At 40.4% G+C, this 19,966-nt stretch overlaps 7 non-coding genes and 1 pseudogene across 7 annotated transcripts; all 8 read right to left on the reverse strand.

Moving 5' to 3' along the window:
• Nucleotides 1-1,152: 1,152 nt before the first annotated feature.
• LOC136982057 (U2 spliceosomal RNA) lies at nucleotides 1,153-1,345 on the reverse strand. Its single transcript, XR_010881830.1, has one exon. It is a non-coding gene; the product is annotated as a U2 spliceosomal RNA (small nuclear RNA).
• A 659-nt stretch (nucleotides 1,346-2,004) lies between these two features.
• LOC136982068 (U2 spliceosomal RNA) lies at nucleotides 2,005-2,202 on the reverse strand. Its single transcript, XR_010881841.1, has one exon. It is a non-coding gene; the product is annotated as a U2 spliceosomal RNA (small nuclear RNA).
• Nucleotides 2,203-5,135: 2,933 nt separating this feature from the next.
• On the reverse strand, nucleotides 5,136-5,328 carry LOC136982069 (U2 spliceosomal RNA). Its single transcript, XR_010881842.1, has one exon. It is a non-coding gene; the product is annotated as a U2 spliceosomal RNA (small nuclear RNA).
• A 659-nt stretch (nucleotides 5,329-5,987) lies between these two features.
• On the reverse strand, nucleotides 5,988-6,172 carry LOC136982070 (U2 spliceosomal RNA). Its single transcript, XR_010881843.1, has one exon. It is a non-coding gene; the product is annotated as a U2 spliceosomal RNA (small nuclear RNA).
• A 4,129-nt stretch (nucleotides 6,173-10,301) lies between these two features.
• LOC136982073 (U2 spliceosomal RNA) lies at nucleotides 10,302-10,536 on the reverse strand (annotated as a pseudogene).
• A 658-nt stretch (nucleotides 10,537-11,194) lies between these two features.
• Nucleotides 11,195-11,387, reverse strand: LOC136982074 (U2 spliceosomal RNA). Its single transcript, XR_010881845.1, has one exon. It is a non-coding gene; the product is annotated as a U2 spliceosomal RNA (small nuclear RNA).
• A 658-nt stretch (nucleotides 11,388-12,045) lies between these two features.
• LOC136982071 (U2 spliceosomal RNA) lies at nucleotides 12,046-12,237 on the reverse strand. The gene has a single exon (XR_010881844.1). It is a non-coding gene; the product is annotated as a U2 spliceosomal RNA (small nuclear RNA).
• A 1,078-nt stretch (nucleotides 12,238-13,315) lies between these two features.
• On the reverse strand, nucleotides 13,316-13,500 carry LOC136982067 (U2 spliceosomal RNA). The gene has a single exon (XR_010881840.1). It is a non-coding gene; the product is annotated as a U2 spliceosomal RNA (small nuclear RNA).
• Nucleotides 13,501-19,966: the final 6,466 nt, after the last annotated feature.

Here is a 19,966-nt window from a genome sequence, read left to right on the forward strand (position 1 = left end):
GGGCCCTATCAGATATCAAGCTGATAAGAACAGATACTGAGTCTCATGAATTTTAGGGGGGGTGCGAAAGTGTAGGAGCCCAGTTCCGATCGGAAAAAGGGACATCCTCCCCCGATGCTACATTAGGACTCAGCGTCTAATGCAGCACCACTGCACCAACAGGCGTAACATACCTGTTAGAAGAGAGTGGCCGAAGCCAAACGAAAACTCCCGGTTCGAGCCGGGGACAGAAAGCCTCCAGCACTTGCTGGATTGGCAATTAGGAGGTGTGTGGGAGTTACCCCAGACACCAAAAACGCTACTATGGCCAGGAGCGGAGCTCAGACTGACCATAGCAGGACAGAGAGTCAAGACTGGGAGGGTTCTCAACCAGCCAGGACGAAGGTGTAGTTCCACCAGTGATCACCTCCCAACCTCACGGCAAGACCAAAAACCGCCAAATAGCGGACGGATACAACAAGTATTGATCTTAGCCATAAGGCCGAGAAGCGATAAAAAACAGATCAAAAGTGCCGACGCGCCAAGTGTGGAGACGTCTTTTTCATTTCCTATGTCCTCAATTGTGACGTCATTTCGTACAAAGCAGTTTTTGCGCAGAAAATCACGTCAGGAGGATAATAGTGACATGATAAAAGCTTCAGGAAGTAACTGGATAGCGCATTTAAAAGTGTAGATAGGTGCCAAATAATCCTTTCGACCATCAGTAGCCAGAGGGAGGAAAACGCCCCCGGCATTCGTCCCGGTGCGTAATCGTGATACTGACGCAAGTTCGAGTATATAATTGTTTCCCCCTTCCGAAAAAGTTCCAAGCGTGTGTATGTATTGTACGAAAACAGCCGATTCCATCTTCGATTTTTTGCATATGGAAATTTTCGGAAAAAATTGGTTTTTTCGATTTTTTGGGAAATAATTTTTCTGCTTCCTCGTTGTTTAATGTTTACTTCTTATTCGCTGCACAGTGACTACTTGTCGCCATGTAGTATTATTTGTTCGATTCTGCCACATCAAATAAAATACAGGGAGTGTAAAAATATTTTTCATAAAAATATTTCAACTCTGTTCTTATCAGCTTGACAAAAATTAAGTTGAGAAATAATTGTTTCTCTTCTTAATTTGTGTCTGTTTCTAATTTTTCTTATTTATTTACCCCAAAAGGGGTGGGCTTTCCCGAGATGTAGTGCAATACTCGGGCAACCCGTGGCCGGGAGGGAGCAAGCCCCCGTTCCCAGCCTATTTTCAAAAATCAGATGATATTTGAAGGCCCCCGATGGGGGCCCTATCAGATATCAAGCTGATAAGAACAGATACTACACATTTGATCTTAGCCATAAGGCCGAGAAGCGATAAAAAACAGATCAAAAGTGCCGACGCGCCAAGTGTGGAGACGTCTTTTTCATTTCCTATGTCCTCAATTGTGACGTCATTTCGTACAAAGCAGTTTTTGCGCAGAAAATCACGTCAGGAGGATAATAGTGACATGATAAAAGCTTCAGGAAGTAACTGGATAGCGCATTTAAAAGTGTAGATAGGTGCCAAATAATCCTTTCGACCATCAGTAGCCAGAGGGAGGAAAACGCCCCCGGCATTCGTCCCGGTGCGTAATCGTGATACTGACGCAAGTTCGAGTATATAATTGTTTCCCCCTTCCGAAAAAGTTCCAAGCGTGTGTATGTATTGTACGAAAACAGCCGATTCCATCTTCGATTTTTTGCATATGGAAATTTTCGGAAAAAATTGGTTTTTTCGATTTTTTGGGAAATAATTTTTCTGCTTCCTCGTTGTTTAATGTTTACTTCTTATTCGCTGCACAGTGACTACTTGTCGCCATGTAGTATTATTTGTTCGATTCTGCCACATCAAATAAAATACAGGGAGTGTAAAAATATTTTTCATAAAAATATTTCAACTCTGTTCTTATCAGCTTGACAAAAATTAAGTTGAGAAATAATTGTTTCTCTTCTTAATTTGTGTCTGTTTCTAATTTTTCTTATTTATTTACCCCAAAAGGGGTGGGCTTTCCCGAGATGTAGTGCAATACTCGGGCAACCCGTGGCCGGGAGGGAGCAAGCCCCCGTTCCCAGCCTATTTTCAAAAATCAGATGATATTTGAAGGCCCCCGATGGGGGCCCTATCAGATATCAAGCTGATAAGAACAGATACTTTTTATTAAAGTTTGAGAGCAAGGCTGCCCAAAGCAGCAATTACAAAAACAGTTTACCATACGGCATGATCCTTCATGCCGTTTACACCAAATTCCGTTTGCTCAAAAAGTATACATTATTATTTACAAAACATCCAATAAACCATGACACTTGTTACACAAAAAATTTAAAATTAACCAAAGATACCTTGCACAATATTCGTTACACCAATCCAAAATAACATATTACAAATTATTTCGCAATAAACAAATTATAAAAGCCCGTAATCCAAAACAAAAATATAATATAAAGAGAATACTATTTAATAGACCTGACAATTAATGTCGGGTACTTAACAAAAAACAAAAAATAATAATCTAACAAAAAATACTTCTTAACAAACATAATCAATTTTTACTAACAAATTCAAATTAAGACTGTCTATTTACTAACATATTCATTAATCAACTTAACACAATACTAACTAAACTAACTATTAATCATTTAAATTCTCAATTTTAACACATAATTTTTCTTTCAGGTCTGCAACAAGCATATGCAAGATCTTAAAAAACATCAAATCCATAGGTAAGTAATATTAATATTCACATCATCACATCAAATTCTTAATTAATGGTAAGTATATCAACTCACATTATTACAAACTTGACAATACCAAATAAGCGAAAACTGATCAAAAGAGATCATCTTAAAAGAGTAATTATAACATTCAAACCGAAATAAGAAATATAATAATTATCACTTCTCAGAACAAGTCCATCATTAATTTGGTTTTACAATCGTCCCGGCAAACATCTTATAAGCAAAAGTCCCTTTTCCATATCTAGAGAAGCATCTCTCTAATTCTTGTCTTAGTGTCTTTTTATGTTCTCTGTCTGTCTCATGTACATATTCATTCCATAAACACATTTCTTCTGGTTTCCATCCTTCCTCCTGTACCTCTTTCAATGTTTTCTTTGTCACTAATCCTGCACATCTTAAATGAAAACTTTTTGGCCATGCTTCAGGCCCTGACTCTTTCCATTCTCTCCATTTTTCTTTCGTAATCTTAACTCTTCCTACAAATCTCTGTTTTCTTAATTCTCTTTTTGTTTTAGTAGGTGATTCCTCACTATCCTCGCTATCCCTATTTCGCTTTCTATCCTTTTCCTTGTTTTCCTCTATACTCATTTCCAATTCCTTACAGACTTCTTCTAACACTTCCTGTGCTTTCTCTATCCTTTGTTCTGGGCTAACTACTCTTTTTTCTGCTTTACTAATACTTTCATCTACTATGCTACTATTCCCATTCTCTTTCATATCTTTATTATCTATACTCTTTTCTCTTCCTTCAATACAATCTTTCTTTTTATGACCTTTATTGCCACATTGGTGGCAGGTCACTTGAGGACATTCTCTTGCCCTATGATTTTCATTTAGACAGATTGCACACAACCACTTAACCCCTCTATATTCTACTCTTATCTTCTTATTTCCTATTATTAAATAATTCGGAATCTCTTTTTTCATATATATATTAGCAATCATATAACCAGACTGTATTTTTAATTTTTCAGAAAAATTAAGACGAAACAATGACCGAAGATGGCCATATTCACTCAAAACTTTCTCCAATTGTTCATCTAACCCATAAGGTACATGTCTCATTTCCAATTTTTTCACATTCCCTTTAATGGGATAAATAAATACAAACACATCCTCCCATTTCCATGGTCTATTCAAAATGTAAAAGAATACACTTTCATCTTTAGTCACTATTACACAATTTCTACTATTTAACTGGTCAATAAATATTATCGGATCATCAACATTTACTTTCTCTATCATTTGTAACAAAAAAGAATCCCAATCCACATCTCCTTCACTTGAAAGTCTAAGACCTAATTCTTCGTACTTATCAATCTCCATTTTAACTCATCAAATAAGAGATAATACTCACAATCAATGTCCAAAACTTTATGTTCAAAATTCTAAGTCCAAATATTTCTTTTACCAGGAATCCAGAGCAAGGAAAACAGCAAAGTCCATACACCAACTTCGAGTCAGCACCAGGAATCCGTCTTCAGAACATCCGTCCACAGAGGAACACCAACGGGTCAGGAAGGCAGGATCATCAACGGAGCTCCAGGTAAGTCCACCAAGGTAGGTATCCAACACAGGTCACAGGTCACAGGTCACGGTCCATATCCAGCAGGAACATCGGCATCTGCGGGTTGCTTCCTTCTCGGTATGGGCTTACAAGCACATTGACTATGTGTCCGAGACGAGACTGACTGGTCAAGTCTTGGTCTTGGCCATAAGGCCGAGAAGCGATAAAAAACAGATCAAAAGTGCCGACGCGCCAAGTGTGGAGACGTCTTTTTCATTTCCTATGTCCTCAATTGTGACGTCATTTCGTACAAAGCAGTTTTTGCGCAGAAAATCACGTCAGGAGGATAATAGTGACATGATAAAAGCTTCAGGAAGTAACTGGATAGCGCATTTAAAAGTGTAGATAGGTGCCAAATAATCCTTTCGACCATCAGTAGCCAGAGGGAGGAAAACGCCCCCGGCATTCGTCCCGGTGCGTAATCGTGATACTGACGCAAGTTCGAGTATATAATTGTTTCCCCCTTCCGAAAAAGTTCCAAGCGTGTGTATGTATTGTACGAAAACAGCCGATTCCATCTTCGATTTTTTGCATATGGAAATTTTCGGAAAAAATTGGTTTTTTCGATTTTTTGGGAAATAATTTTTCTGCTTCCTCGTTGTTTAATGTTTACTTCTTATTCGCTGCACAGTGACTACTTGTCGCCATGTAGTATTATTTGTTCGATTCTGCCACATCAAATAAAATACAGGGAGTGTAAAAATATTTTTCATAAAAATATTTCAACTCTGTTCTTATCAGCTTGACAAAAATTAAGTTGAGAAATAATTGTTTCTCTTCTTAATTTGTGTCTGTTTCTAATTTTTCTTATTTATTTACCCCAAAAGGGGTGGGCTTTCCCGAGATGTAGTGCAATACTCGGGCAACCCGTGGCCGGGAGGGAGCAAGCCCCCGTTCCCAGCCTATTTTCAAAAATCAGATGATATTTGAAGGCCCCCGATGGGGGCCCTATCAGATATCAAGCTGATAAGAACAGATACTACACATTTGATCTTAGCCATAAGGCCGAGAAGCGATAAAAAACAGATCAAAAGTGCCGACGCGCCAAGTGTGGAGACGTCTTTTTCATTTCCTATGTCCTCAATTGTGACGTCATTTCGTACAAAGCAGTTTTTGCGCAGAAAATCACGTCAGGAGGATAATAGTGACATGATAAAAGCTTCAGGAAGTAACTGGATAGCGCATTTAAAAGTGTAGATAGGTGCCAAATAATCCTTTCGACCATCAGTAGCCAGAGGGAGGAAAACGCCCCCGGCATTCGTCCCGGTGCGTAATCGTGATACTGACGCAAGTTCGAGTATATAATTGTTTCCCCCTTCCGAAAAAGTTCCAAGCGTGTGTATGTATTGTACGAAAACAGCCGATTCCATCTTCGATTTTTTGCATATGGAAATTTTCGGAAAAAATTGGTTTTTTCGATTTTTTGGGAAATAATTTTTCTGCTTCCTCGTTGTTTAATGTTTACTTCTTATTCGCTGCACAGTGACTACTTGTCGCCATGTAGTATTATTTGTTCGATTCTGCCACATCAAATAAAATACAGGGAGTGTAAAAATATTTTTCATAAAAATATTTCAACTCTGTTCTTATCAGCTTGACAAAAATTAAGTTGAGAAATAATTGTTTCTCTTCTTAATTTGTGTCTGTTTCTAATTTTTCTTATTTATTTACCCCAAAAGGGGTGGGCTTTCCCGAGATGTAGTGCAATACTCGGGCAACCCGTGGCCGGGAGGGAGCAAGCCCCCGTTCCCAGCCTATTTTCAAAAATCAGATGATATTTGAAGGCCCCCGATGGGGGCCCTATCAGATATCAAGCTGATAAGAACAGATTTAAAACATTTTTATTGAAACTAAATAAAATACAGGGGTGTAGAATAATATGGCAGAGAATAAACACGTAGAGTAAGTGAAGCTAGTATATACAAAATCACAGCCATATGGGTGGCTGGATGGAAAGACCAAGTGTTTGGTCGACGCGACATGGGCGCAGTGCCAGCTGAGAAGGCCTGTATAAGGCAAGAGATGGAGAAGATGGTGAATGCTCGCGACATGGGCACACAGCCAGCAGGAACAGTGGTATCGCGACATGGGCACAAAGCCTGCCAGAATCAGAGGGTGGAAAATACATGAGACGCCCGAGTATGGGCGAAGAGAGCTGCAGTGCAGCAAAATGAACGCGACATGGGCTCATAGCCTGCTAAGTGATACAGATGGTGATGGAGGATTAATAACCAAGGTTGTGTTGTGGTCTGTTGGTGGCGGGTTGATGGTGGCGCTGGCCGGCGTTGTAGCGTAGGTGGTTGCAGTAGATTTCGCGGCTCCATCTGATGCAGTCGCTGACCATCAGTTTTACCATCATCCGTGAGTACTTGCGGCTGATGCCGAGGCGTTGTAGGACGGCAGTGTTGTTGGGGTCGTATCCACCAAGCGATCCCACGATGAACGCATCGCAAAAGGTGTCGTATCCTTGCTGTCTGAAAAATTGGGTTAGTGCGAAGTACTTACTAATTTTAGTATCTCTGGCAATGCTGAAGGCGTTGTGCCCGTTCTCGAAGGGGATGGCAACATCCACGATCGTGGCAGTCTTGGCGATGTCGTTGATCACTACCAAGTCGGGGCGGCAACGGTCGTCAAACCCAGGGATGCATTGGTTGCAGAAAATTTTGAGGTTACGTGTGTCGACTGCGCGCCTTAGGCGATCTAAGATGGCGTTGTGGCGTTGGGTGACAAGCCTTAGGTTGGGGCGGCAGTGGTTGACGACGTGGGCGAGGGTTTCCAAAGGGTGATTGCATTGCCTACACTTTTTAGACCTGTGGCCAAAGCGGCGGTGGCCGTGCAGAGGCACAACGCTGAGGCGAGCGCGGTGAATAAACCGCCAGTCAGCGAAGGAGGTGTAAAGGCCGTCTCGCAGGAAGTGGTTACTTGCAGGGTGCTGTGTAACCAGCTGGTAGGACTTCCCTTGATCCGGTTTACGGAGAAGGTGATTGAGAATGGCTGTCTTGGCCATGCTGGTACAAACCTTGGTGCACGCCTGATGTGAGATGGGAGCACCGTCGATTGTTGGAACAAAGGTGCCGTCGAGAAAGGACCAGGAGATGTTGAACAGTTTCTGGAGGCGCCGGGTGGCAGACCTGAGGCGGGTCCATGCAGAGGTGATGTCCTTGGAGGGAAGGCCGAGGTCTCCCTCCATGGAGCCGTCGAGGAACGAACAGAGGTCGTCGTAGGATGGTTCTCGACGGATGCGGTGGCCGGCGACGTTGCGGAGTGTACCGATGGCGATGGCTGTAACAGCGGGGTCCCGGGACCTGAAAAGGTGGGCAGCGTGTGTAACCTGGCAGATGTCAGCCAGGATGCTGCAGGGGGTGATGTTGGTTCCCCCACGGTCGAATGGGAGGTTGATGATTTCTGGGCTGGCGCGTTCGGGTAGGTTCAGCCATCTCTTTGCACATTTCTTGATGTGGCGATCCAGCTCGTGGAGACGCTTCTTCGGTGTGGAACCAAGGAGTAGGTGGAACGTCAGCCGTGGGAGGAGGATGGTATTAACTGCGTCCACCTTTTGCCAAGGCGCAAGCTTGGCGCGATCCAAGAGAGTGATATCCTCCATTAGGTTCCCGATGATGTTGTCGTCGATGCGGCAATTAGAGAATCCGGTCGGAATACCAAGGTAGGTGTATGAGCCGTCCCGCTGGAGGTGGGGAAGTGCTGAGCCATGGAGGGTGAACGAGTGATCGCTGGTGGTGTACTTCTCACCTAAAACGGAAAGGGTGGCACACTTACTTGGTTTGAAGGTAAGACCTGCCCAGGTGGCCCATTCGTTGAGGCGGTCCAGTTGTTGTTGTAGACCGTCGGAGGTGGGGCTGACCAAAACCAAGTCGTCCGCGTAGGCGAGGATGTCGATCTCGTTGTCCAGGAGGTGGTATCCCTTGTGTAGAAGGTTAACAGACCGGATGGCCGACTCAATGACAAGGTTGAAGAGCAGGGGGCTGAGCGGGCACCCCTGTCTGACTCCGGCGTTGATAGGTATGCTGTTGGTGAGGCCGTGGTTGGTGCGGACCCTGGTGGAGTTGTGGCGTAGGAGCTCATTGATGACGGAGATGCTGTCATGGTGCAGGCCACACCATTGGAGGCACCTGATGATAGTGCTGTGGGGCACTGAGCCGAATGCGTTGGCAATGTCCAACCAAGCGATGTGGCAAGATCTCCGTTTACGCCTGGCATCTTGGATAACAGATTGAAGTAGGAAGCTATGATCAAGGCATCCTTCATGGCGAAGAAAGCCCTTCTGGGCATTGGAGAGAATCCTATGTTCGGTACACCATGAGAGGAGTCTGTTGGCCAGGCAGGCCGAAAAGATCTTCCCCAAGGTGTTGGAGAGGGCGATTGGTCGCCAGTTTTCGATGTTGTCCAGGTCGCCGCGTTTGTGAATCAGAATGGTATTAGATTGTCTCCAGCTGGACGGGATGGCGGAGAGTCTAAGGGCGGCATTGAACACGCTGGAAAGAATGATGCCGTCAGGGTCGGTACGCGACCAGTGATGGTACCGCAACCCGTCGGGTCCAGGTGCCGTGTTGTGGCAGCGCTGGAGCCTGGAAGCGACCTCCTTAGGGCAGAAGGGCGTCACCAGAGGGTTGTTGAAGTCCGGAGTGGCCGTGGAAGCAGGTAAGAAGGGTGGAAGAGACTGGCAGATGTGAGAGTTGCCGGAGTATACGTTGGTGAAGTGCTCGTGGATGGTTGGGCTGCTGACTTGGCAATATTTCGGTTGGCCATCGGTAATGCAAGAGATGGCCTTGGACTTGTTGAGGCGATAGAGGCGTTGGATTCGCCTCGGGTCGGCTGCAATGTCTTGCAAGGATGACTCGCCATTAGGTGTGGGCCTGTAGGGGGCCACGTCACAGATGTTGTGGGCTAAGTTGACGAGGTCATTGACCATGGTGTCCAACATGTCTTCGTCGCAGGCAGACGAGAATCTATCGCTCCAGGCGGTCACCCAGCTCGGGGGTGAGCGGGAGTCAGGAGGTGGCGTTTGGAGGGGTGGAGGCGAGGAGACAGAGGCTGGTGCTGGTGGAGATGGTGGAGCATCGATGAGAGGTGGTGGGGGTTGAGCGTCGCAAGGTGACAGCTGGACGACCGGAATCCTGCAAAGAGACTGAGACAGGGCTGCCGCGTAGGACAGCGGTGTCGTGATGGGTGGAGGATTGGATGGCGATGTAGTCGAAGGTGGTGGTGGAGTTGCAGGAGTTGGTGACGGCGGCGTCCTTTGATTGCCCGTACAACTGGGATGAGGCTGGGCAGTAGCAGAAGGCTGGACCGGGGAGGCAGCGGTGGATGGCTGGTCGGTCGGCGAGGGCTGGCTGTCAAGAAGACGGCGTGTTGGCCTGGTGGACCTCCTTGGCCGGACAGTGGTGGCAGGGGATGGTGGTGAGGACGGGCATGACGAGCTGTCTTCATCAGGAGCGGAGGGAGCCTGTGCTGCCTGGGCTAGTCGCTTCTTGGTCCTGTACCTCCTCCTGGGCCTAAACGGGATGTTTGATTTTTTCCGGTCGGCAGGAACCGGGGCAGGAGGTGTATGTGCCTCGATGCAGGTGCGACAAGAGTCGACCCGCTGCTGGTGGGCCTTCAGAGCTTTGAGTTTGTCAAGAGTTAACCCACAGGCGCAGCACTCGAAAAGGAGGCTGGTATCGTGTTCCCGTTTAAGGTGCCTGACAAGGCCAGCGTGGTCGATGTAATCACGTGGAATGGGAAGGCACAACGGGCAGCCATGAGGAGGGCGGAGTGGAACTAGTATTGTGACTGGAGGCATGGCTTGAGACCAAATGTGAGGTGATAGGGGAGGAGGAAGTAGGTGAAAAGCTTCCTGGGGTGCAGTGGCAACCAACCAAGGGGAAGCTAGGAGAAGAAGAAAGTAGTAGTGAGAGTAGTAGACTCCCACTACTGGGAAGGAACTAGTGCGGTCTCCCACTTAAGGCAGGAGGCGCGATAGTAAGGTTTGCTGGTCGAGCAGCGAATACACGGTGCGTTTAAACCGTGCAGGCCGCTCTTCCAGCGGAAGTGAGAAGGAAGCAGGAAAGAGAAAACCCAAAAATATACTTACCTCCGGGGAGCAGGTGGCTCGAAGTCCGGACGGTGAATTTTGCAGTAGGAGATGATCAGGCTTAATGGCGAACCATCAAGCTGATAAGAACAGATACTACACATTTGATCTTAGCCATAAGGCCGAGAAGCGATAAAAAACAGATCAAAAGTGCCGACGCGCCAAGTGTGGAGACGTCTTTTTCATTTCCTATGTCCTCAATTGTGACGTCATTTCGTACGGAGCAGTTTTTGCGCAGAAAATCACGTCAGGAGGATAATAGTGAGATGATAAAAGCTTCAGGAAGTAACTGGATAGCGCATTTAAAAGTGTAGATAGGTGCCAAATAATCCTTTCGACCATCAGTAGCCAGAGGGAGGAAAACGCCCCCGGCATTCGTCCCGGTGCGTAATCGTGATACTGACGCAAGTTCGAGTATATAATTGTTTCCCCCTTCCGAAAAAGTTCCAAGCGTGTGTATGTATTGTACGAAAACAGCCGATTCCAGTTTCGATTTTTTGCATATGGAAATTCTCGAAAAAATTGGTTTTTTCGAATTTTTGGGAAATAATTTTTCTGCTTCCTCGTTGTTTAATGTTTACTTCTTATTCGCTGCACAGTGACTACTTGTCGCCATGTAGTATTATTTGTTCGATTCTGCCACATCAAATAAAATACAGGGAGTGTAAAAATATTTTTCATAAAAATATTTCGACTCTGTTCTTATCAGCTTGACAAAAATTAACTTGAGAAATAATTCTTTCTCTTCTTAATTTGTGTCTGTTTCTAATTTTTCTTATTTATTTACCCCAAAAGGGGTGGGCTTTCCCGAGATGTAGTGCAATACTCGGGCAACCCGTGGCCGGGAGGGAGCAAGCCCCCGTTCCCAGCCTATTTTCAAAAATCAGATGATATTTGAAGGCCCCCGATGGGGGCCCTATCAGATATCAAGCTGATAAGAACAGATACTACACATTTGATCTTAGCCATAAGGCCGAGAAGCGATAAAAAACAGATCAAAAGTGCCGACGCGCCAAGTGTGGAGACGTCTTTTTCATTTCCTATGTCCTCAATTGTGACGTCATTTCGTACGGAGCAGTTTTTGCGCAGAAAATCACGTCAGGAGGATAATAGTGAGATGATAAAAGCTTCAGGAAGTAACTGGATAGCGCATTTAAAAGTGTAGATAGGTGCCAAATAATCCTTTCGACCATCAGTAGCCAGAGGGAGGAAAACGCCCCCGGCATTCGTCCCGGTGCGTAATCGTGATACTGACGCAAGTTCGAGTATATAATTGTTTCCCCCTTCCGAAAAAGTTCCAAGCGTGTGTATGTATTGTACGAAAACAGCCGATTCCAGTTTCGATTTTTTGCATATGGAAATTCTCGAAAAAATTGGTTTTTTCGAATTTTTGGGAAATAATTTTTCTGCTTCCTCGTTGTTTAATGTTTACTTCTTATTCGCTGCACAGTGACTACTTGTCGCCATGTAGTATTATTTGTTCGATTCTGCCACATCAAATAAAATACAGGGAGTGTAAAAATATTTTTCATAAAAATATTTCGACTCTGTTCTTATCAGCTTGACAAAAATTAACTTGAGAAATAATTCTTTCTCTTCTTAATTTGTGTCTGTTTCTAATTTTTCTTATTTATTTACCCCAAAAGGGGTGGGCTTTCCCGAGATGTAGTGCAATACTCGGGCAACCCGTGGCCGGGAGGGAGCAAGCCCCCGTTCCCAGCCTATTTTCAAAAATCAGATGATATTTGAAGGCCCCCGATGGGGGCCCTATCAGATATCAAGCTGATAAGAACAGATACTGAGTCTCATGAATTTTAGGGGGGGTGCGAAAGTGTAGGAGCCCAGTTCCGATCGGAAAAAGGGACATCCTCCCCCGATGCTACATTAGGACTCAGCGTCTAATGCAGCACCACTGCACCAACAGGCGTAACATACCTGTTAGAAGAGAGTGGCCGAAGCCAAACGAAAACTCCCGGTTCGAGCCGGGGACAGAAAGCCTCCAGCACTTGCTGGATTGGCAATTAGGAGGTGTGTGGGAGTTACCCCAGACACCAAAAACGCTACTATGGCCAGGAGCGGAGCTCAGACTGACCATAGCAGGACAGAGAGTCAAGACTGGGAGGGTTCTCAACCAGCCAGGACGAAGGTGTAGTTCCACCAGTGATCACCTCCCAACCTCACGGCAAGACCAAAAACCGCCAAATAGCGGACGGATACAACAAGTATTGATCTTAGCCATAAGGCCGAGAAGCGATAAAAAACAGATCAAAAGTGCCGACGCGCCAAGTGTGGAGACGTCTTTTTCATTTCCTATGTCCTCAATTGTGACGTCATTTCGTACGGAGCAGTTTTTGCGCAGAAAATCACGTCAGGAGGATAATAGTGAGATGATAAAAGCTTCAGGAAGTAACTGGATAGCGCATTTAAAAGTGTAGATAGGTGCCAAATAATCCTTTCGACCATCAGTAGCCAGAGGGAGGAAAACGCCCCCGGCATTCGTCCCGGTGCGTAATCGTGATACTGACGCAAGTTCGAGTATATAATTGTTTCCCCCTTCCGAAAAAGTTCCAAGCGTGTGTATGTATTGTACGAAAACAGCCGATTCCAGTTTCGATTTTTTGCATATGGAAATTCTCGAAAAAATTGGTTTTTTCGAATTTTTGGGAAATAATTTTTCTGCTTCCTCGTTGTTTAATGTTTACTTCTTATTCGCTGCACAGTGACTACTTGTCGCCATGTAGTATTATTTGTTCGATTCTGCCACATCAAATAAAATACAGGGAGTGTAAAAATATTTTTCATAAAAATATTTCGACTCTGTTCTTATCAGCTTGACAAAAATTAACTTGAGAAATAATTCTTTCTCTTCTTAATTTGTGTCTGTTTCTAATTTTTCTTATTTATTTACCCCAAAAGGGGTGGGCTTTCCCGAGATGTAGTGCAATACTCGGGCAACCCGTGGCCGGGAGGGAGCAAGCCCCCGTTCCCAGCCTATTTTCAAAAATCAGATGATATTTGAAGGCCCCCGATGGGGGCCCTATCAGATATCAAGCTGATAAGAACAGATACTTTATTTTAAAGTTTGAATACAGAATAAACTTTACAGTGTAATACCAAACCCCTCTGGTCAAAAGTATCATAGGGTTATTTACAAACAATTATTAGTTACACAAAACATTATAAAATGACCAGCATAAACATAAAAATATAATTTCAACAACATAAGAAAAACATCAGGTTATTTACAAACAATTGTAAGTTACATGAAAATATAAAATGACCAACATGGTCATAAAATACAAATTCATAAAGCAGTATAAACGAAAACACAATAAATAAATCATAATAAGTGTACAACATTTGAACCAATCACATAAAATTTCAATTTTAAACATAACACACAACACTGGAGTCAAAAGGCCCCATCAAAAAGCTCAACCTATGATTTTACAAATATTCCGTATACAGATATCATCCTATACATTATAAATTATCTTCTATTAACTAACAATCTAATTACTTTACCCTACAGGTAGACCACAACCCATTACGTTACACCAAATCAGGTAAGTATTAATACATTTGTAAATAGTCCTTTTTATCCAAATAATCCAGTTAATTTACTTTACAGATATATCACAGACTTTATGTTATACAGAATCTTAAATTAAAATAGTTACTACTATTTAAGGTAAGTACGAATAATCCTAATTCAGGTAAGTATTAATACATTAGTATATAATCTTCTACTATCTAAATAATCCAATTAATTTACTTTACAGATATATCACAAACTATTGCATTAAGTAAGAAAAATCACCAGCACCTAAGGTGAATACAGACTCAAGTAAGTGTTCATACATTTATATACTATCATCTTGTAGCTAAATAATCTAGTTATTTTATTTTACAAATATCTCACAGACTATTATAACACAAAAATTTTAAATCAAGAAGATCACAAATATTTCAAGTCAATACATCAATCCCAAATCAGGTAAGTATCAATACATTTATATATAATCTTCTTTTATCTAAATGATCCATTTAATTTACTTTACAGGCATATCACCAACTATTAAGTAACTCAGAATCTTAAATTAAAAAATTCATTAATAAGGTGAATACAAAATAATCTCAAGTCAGGTCAGGTAAATAATAATACCTTTATGTATAATTTTCTTTTATCTAAGTAATCTTTACAGATGTACCGCAAACTATTGCATTTCACCAGGTCTTAAGTTAATAAATCACCAATATTTAAGGTGAATACAAACAAGTCCAAATCAAATAGGTATTAGTATATTTATATATAATCTTCTTTTATCTAGATAGACTAGTTAATTTACTTTACAAATATACCACGAACTATTATATTATACAAAATCTTAAATCAAAGAAGTCACCAATATTTAAAATAAACATATTCACCCCAAAACAGGTAAGTATTAACACGTTTATATATGATCCTCTTCTTTCTAGATAGTCTAATTAATTTCCTTTACAGGTATATCACAAACTATTGTATTACACAAAATCTTAAGTTAAAGGGGTTACCAATATCAAAGGTAAGTACAGATAATCTCACATCAGATAAATAGTCTTTTTTATCTAAATAATCTAGTTATTTTACTTTACAGATACATTATATTAAATGAGTAATAACCATACATAAACATTACAATTTAAATACTCATTTGAACAATTTTAACCTTATAAAAGGAAACACACAGAGTGTCAACTTTATCAAAAAACTATAAAGTCACCCAAGTAAGTAAACACTTAAAATATAAACAGTAAATAATAAAATTCCTACCAATCGTCTCTAAATAAAACTTTGTTATCGCTTATTTTAATTATTTCGTACGAGTCTCTATAATTTTTATCAATTTCGCCTCTTGTCATTGATCTATGATCACTCAATATTTTGTAATTTGCCTCTTGTTTAATCTTTGTTATAACTAGTGAAGCAGTACACCATTTTCGGTCGAATATCAGGGCACAACGAGTCTTCCATAATGTTCTCTTTATCAAAGCGATCATCCAGTTTAAGAAATAAGCTTTTTCAGGTATTACATAATAGTCAATTTGATATTTAACCATGTTCCATGTTATAACTGTTCTCCATATCTTTCCTACCCATCCCCAAACAGATCTTGCAACTGTACATTCGAAAAACAAGTGTATAATTGATTCTGATTTGCCGCATCGTGGACAATCTTCATTACTTCTATTGTGGTAAGTTCTCATGTATTCTCTCGTAATTACTATATTATTAATTATGCGCCATGATATTTCCACCCATTCTTTGGGTAGGCTATGAATATTCTGCCAAATTCTTTTCCAATCTAGAGTACTATTCCTCATATTTTCTGTAATGTGTTGCTTATTAATCACTTTGTATATATCACTAGGTCTAGTTTTCTCGTTTCCTTCTATAATATTATATTTATTATCAATCAAATCAGCGAGCATTTGTCTCCACTTTCTATACCTATGATTATTACTTATTAAGAAGGGATAACGTTCCGTAATATACGTAATTCTTGTAACTATTGGTCCTAATATATATCGAAAAATACTGCATACTGGATGACCATTATTTTTAAAGTTATTGATTATAACAGATAACTGTAAAGCTTTTTCAAAACTCTTAATATTCCAAATACCCCATCCACCACAGTTTATGCTATTTTTCATTATTTTCCGACTCATCGGTTCAAACTTTCTATTCCAAATATATGGGTAAATTTCTGTTTCTAATAGTTTAATGTCTTCAGAGCTCAAATCTGTTAGATATAATGTATAAATTATTCTAGGAATTATCACCTTATTTACAATAGTCACACGTTCCGGTAAATACAGCCAATTTTGTTTCCAATCTGTTATCCCTTCTCTAATTGTCTTTTTCATTTGGTTTAAGTTATTTTGTTTTGCGTTCTGTCCGAACCATATTCCTAACATTTTCACTTCTCTAATCTGTTCAAATATGCTTATATCTTCTCCTATATCTTCTACGACATTTAGAATTTTACTTTTATTAATGTTTATTTGCATTCCTGTTAATTTACTAAACAATTCAATGTGATTCAAAATCTTTTCCAAACTAAAATTGTTTATGATAAAGAAATTTAGATCATCGGCATGTGCGGTAAACTTTATAACATCTTTTGAACCCGGTATATGAACTGGATCTATTAGCTTATCAATTTGAATATTATACAACAGGACATTAATATATATAGTAAATAATAACATTGATGAGGGGCACCCTTGTCGTACCCCACATCTACAGTCGATATTTTCAGATTTTTTCCCATTTAACGTTATGAATGTATACGGAAGTTTATATAGGTGTTTTACAGTTTCTATTTCCTCAGAATTTAAGCCATATTTTTCCAGGAATCGCCACAAAATCTGTCTATTAACTGTGTCAAAAGCTTTTCTCAGATCAATTGATAATATTGAAAGCGGACTTTGCCATTCGATATATAAATCTTGGATTAGTTTTAGACAAAAAGATTATCCTGTATTGATCTGCCATTAATTCCTCCGCTCTGCATTTTTACTATTTTATCTTTAAAGATATTCTCTAATCGTTTAGAAATGATTAAACTATAAATTTTATAATCGATATTAAGTAACGTAATTGGTCTGAATTCATCTACAGTTCTATTAGTTCCATCCTTTTTACTGATTAAAACCATTTTTCCATTACAGAAAGTATTGCTAACTTCATTAAAATTATATAATGTATACAAAATATCACCAAAATCCTCTCCGAAAAATCTATAAAATTCTGTGCTTAGCATATCCTCTCCTGGCGCTTTTCTCATATGTAGCTCTTGAATAGCTTCTATTATTTCGTCCTTAGTAAAATTCTTTATTTATTATGTTTTCTGTTTTATCTTTTACAGGTGTTATATTTTTACTAACCATTTCCCATACAGTGTCATCTTGATCTACGTCATTCAAAAAGGTGAGTATAAAACTCATAAATCTTTCTATTATCTGACCTGTTTCTTCTATAATTTCTCCTTTATCATATATATTATCAATTTCTAAACTTTCACGTAATTTAACTTTTTTAGTAAATAGTTCTTTCTCTGCTTGTCTCTTAATATTACATTTACTTATCTTATAATTTACGTAATTTTCTTTAGTCTTATGTTCTAATTCATTACTAATTTCTTGTTCTATTCTATGAATTTCGTCCTGTTTATCCTGTAATATACTTTTTGTTAATTCTCTTTGTAATTTCTTTAATTTATTAAATCTTTCCTTTTTTATAACTTTCCAGGTATTTTTCTACTATTTGTTGGAATTGTTTTTTCATCTCATCCCATCTGTTCCAATCAAGTTCATTTTTATTTTTATCTATAATATTTTTAATTTCTCTTTGAAAATTCATTATTGTCTAAAATTTCTTTTCGTAATTTTTAACTTTATTTTTAATCACTATTCTTTCCTCTAGGTTTATTGTCAAGTCTACCATGTCATGATCAGACAACCTCTTCCCATCATGCTTTAATTCATAGTGTTTAATATCTATAATATTATTCATTCTGCTTGAGACATAAATTCGATCTAATCGCTCAAAAATGCTTCTACCTTTCCAGGTGAAATCCAGCATGTGACGGATAGAAAGAACGGTAAGTATCTATTAGGTCAAAATCTTCTATTATCTTTTTCAGTGTATCTCTTGAGCTATCTGGGTGTAACACTATATTCTTATCTAATGTCGATAGTACGTTATTATAGTCTCCCATTACTATTCAGTTCTCTTCCTCCCATCAGGAAGGAAGACAACATCATAAAAAACTCATTTCTTTCAGCTGCACGAGTTGGCGCATATATACAGGTAAGTCTTAATTGATGGTTTTTAATATTACATCTACTGATATTATTCCTGCCGTTAGTGTCTGTCTTAAAATCTTGTACCTTTAATTGTCTTTTCGAATTAATAATAACACTCCTGTACTACTTCCTTGTTGCAAATGAGCTGTAGATATTATAATATACATAGATTTTCCTTAACTGTCTTAATTCAATGAAGTTTTCTATATTTGTATGCTGTATCCCTAGATATATCTATTTTATTTGTCAAAATCAGATTCAATATTTCTAATTGTTTTGTCTGTCCTTTAAAACCGGAGATGTTAATTGTTCTTATGTTAATTGTACTATCCATTATCTTTTTTAGTACTGTCCTCTCTTGCTCGCTTTAAATCATCTAGTTCTTTATTTATTTTTGCTTATTTCCAGCCATAGGGGCAACTACTCTGTTCTGCATTCTTTTCTCTATACTTTGTCCTACTTTATTGTTCTTTCGTTACTTGGTGTTTTCTGTACTATTTCTACATTTTCTATACTTTCCGATCTTTTACGCTTTTTTATCATCCTGTTATCTACTTCCATCTCTTCCATCTCTTCCTCAACTTGCCCTTGTTTATCCACATTATCTATTCTATCGTCATTTTCTCCTTCTTTCTCCGTTTGTTGTCTTTTCCTCTCTCAACTCTGTTCTCTCTTTCTTTCGAGGCTTTTGTTCGCTGGGCCTCTTTTACATATCTCCGCGAATGTTAGCTGGGGACATTCCTCGTTTCTATCATGGATTTTTTTGCATGCGTAGCATGCTCGACAGTCTTTTCTTAAGATGTAGGGGAGACTTACATGTATAACATAATTTCACATTAGGCAATTTATTATTTCATGGTCTCTCGAACCGCAGCGTCCTGCATTCCTTCTGCTGTCCTATGTAGGTTAATTGGATCTTGTCGCCCTAATATCTCTAGAAAATTCGGAATATACTTTCGTGATATCATGACTACTCTGTATGTTCCTGTCCTGTACATTAGTGTCTGGGTATTAGAATGCATCTAGTCTTACGATTTTTCCATAATTTGACAAGGTCTCCGCGAATTAGTTCTAGATCTACCTCAGTCGGTACTAATCTGACCGACTACAACGACAATTTCCGTTTCTAGACTTTCTATTACATAAATAAAATTTCCTACCTTTAATTCTTTCCCGATTAGCTTTCAATTTGTCCTCTACAGATTTCAATCCGATTTCGACCACACCACGTGGATGATAGCAGATCTGTTCGACTCTTTCCGGTTCACCGAGTTTCTCATCCAACGCTCTAAGTCAATTCCATCGTATCCACTCGTTCCATTGTAGTAATTCTGACTGATCGTCATCTCCTGATAGCGTTTCATTCTTTCATTCCTCTTTCTCGTTATCTCTTCATCCGTTATAGGCTCCATCACTGGCACGATAGACTTCCGCCGATCCTCGCAGGATTCACCAGAATAGAACTCCTGACATCCTTGTCATGCGGGACGCTTCACACCACTTGTCTCTCCCAGAGACTCTTGGGTTTTCCCAGGAACCGCTCGTCGATGGGAAAGCACTTCCCATCTGACCGCCAACACTCGATGAAACGCTCGCCGGTGAACGAGGGGAGTCCACCCGGCGGCTTAAAACCGGAGATTGACTCGTCGAGGGGCGAAGGCTGCCCCTCCGACGGCCAGTGGAGCGACTCGTCGACGGGACAGGGCT

The sequence above is a fragment of the Centruroides vittatus genome, unplaced genomic scaffold, assembly GCF_030686945.1.
Source record: "Centruroides vittatus isolate TY-2023 unplaced genomic scaffold, ASM3068694v2 contig_804, whole genome shotgun sequence".
Taxonomy (NCBI): Eukaryota; Metazoa; Arthropoda; class Arachnida; order Scorpiones; family Buthidae; genus Centruroides; species Centruroides vittatus.